General features: G+C 31.8%; 1 protein-coding gene across 12 annotated transcripts in view; it reads left to right on the forward strand.

The window, feature by feature from the left end:
- The window catches only part of LOC106692531 (putative leucine-rich repeat-containing protein DDB_G0290503), a 115,778-nt gene extending 114,452 nt beyond the window's left edge, over nt 1-1,326 (forward strand). For all 12 annotated transcript variants that reach the window (XM_014438514.2, XM_067047590.1, XM_014438518.2 and 9 more), the window contains one exon: nt 1,241-1,326. The gene's annotated coding sequence lies outside the window, so the exon portion shown is untranslated. The remainder of the gene's footprint in view (nt 1-1,240) is intronic.
- The last annotated feature ends 252 nt before the right edge of the window (nt 1,327-1,578 follow it).

Raw genomic sequence — 1,578 nt, forward strand, 5'->3', positions numbered from 1 at the left:
TGCTGAAAAGGGGCCATATTTTTTTCGGATATTTCCAATCTGGTGCGTTTATGGTCCAATGTCAAGAGCTGCGATACCTATCTTGCGGATAATTTTTTCATTCCAAACTCTTCGGCTAAAATATGAAATATCCGTTCAGATGACATCCCTATAGCTTCAGCAATTTTACACACTTTCAGTCCACGATCCTCCATGACCTTTTAATGCACTTTTGCAATAAATTCTGAGATCACAGCACTTTTTACAGCCATAAAGGCCGTTCACTACACGGATCATCATCTAAGCTCTCCCGATCAAATTTAAACTCGCTGGTCCATTTGGCCAGTTGAATATGAAGGAGCAGAGCCCCCAGTATGTTCTGAAAGTTTGCATGAATTTCCTTTGCTTTCATACCTTTCTTTACAAAGTACTTAATCACTGCTAGAATTTCAGTTTTTTCCATTGTCACAAATCACTATGCATAAAACAGCAACAAAGAGTTGTCACTACCAGTCACGCCATGTGTTCACTCACAAAGGATGTGTGATTATTGCGCGGGGACCTCATTGCTCTAGCACTGACTCTAGCAATGATTCCAAGAATTTTTCAAACCACCCTCGTACACCGACCATTTTGTGAGACTTAGATATTTGGACTTAGGGGTTTTTAAAATGTGTATTTTCATTGGAAACTTGGATTATAAATTTTTCATGACTGCAATACTTCTCCTTAATATACATTTCATATGAAAATTTACAAAATAATCTGTAAACGAACTTGCCTGTTTCTAGAATTCTAAACTTAATATGTAAATTTATTGGTTGCAATTTAGTTACATATATTTTTAGATGATGACCTTGAAAACTTGTTAGTTATGGAATGATTAATATTATAAAAGTATAATAACTTTCTCTTTGGCTGTAAAAGAATAGTATTGTGTAGTCCATTATATTACATATTGGGTTGGCTACTAAATTAATTCCTATCCATTTAAAAATAAAAAATTAAATGACATCATCATAACATAATTTTTTTTTCTCTTCAAAATTATTACTTACTAAGCATATTATTATTGTTTTCAAGACATATGGTTTTGGAGCATGGAATCTGAAAAAATTTATAAATTTACGTGCCTATCATAAGGTTGTTATGAAAGGGGGGAACTTATGTGTTAAAATATGTATTTATTTATATTTACATACATAAATGGTATTGTTATAGCTTTTACTATGATTAATTTAGCATATCTTTTTTTTTACAGGAACATTGATTAGTAATTAGGAAATGTTTATATTATTTCCTTCATCTGCAGATATTGAAGACCAATAAAAAAAAGTTTATTTGACATAAAAGATTATGATTATTTCTTTCTTTAATTCCTAAATTGATGATTATTTTCAAGTTCAACATCATAGATCACTGTAATTAGTTAAAATTGTGTCAAATAGTTTTATTTATCTCTTGAATCGGGAGGAATAATTATGAATACAGGACTGAAGATCATTCAAATTCAAAACTCTCTTTTGCAGAATGCTGCAGGTTTGTATAGACCTGACCTTCACTCTGAAAAGGATCCCTTGGGGAAGAAGGAAGGGGGAT

The sequence above is a fragment of the Halyomorpha halys genome, unplaced genomic scaffold, assembly GCF_000696795.3.
Source record: "Halyomorpha halys isolate HHAL.00 unplaced genomic scaffold, Hhal_1.1 Scaffold59.1, whole genome shotgun sequence".
In the NCBI taxonomy this organism is placed as follows: Eukaryota; Metazoa; Arthropoda; class Insecta; order Hemiptera; family Pentatomidae; genus Halyomorpha; species Halyomorpha halys.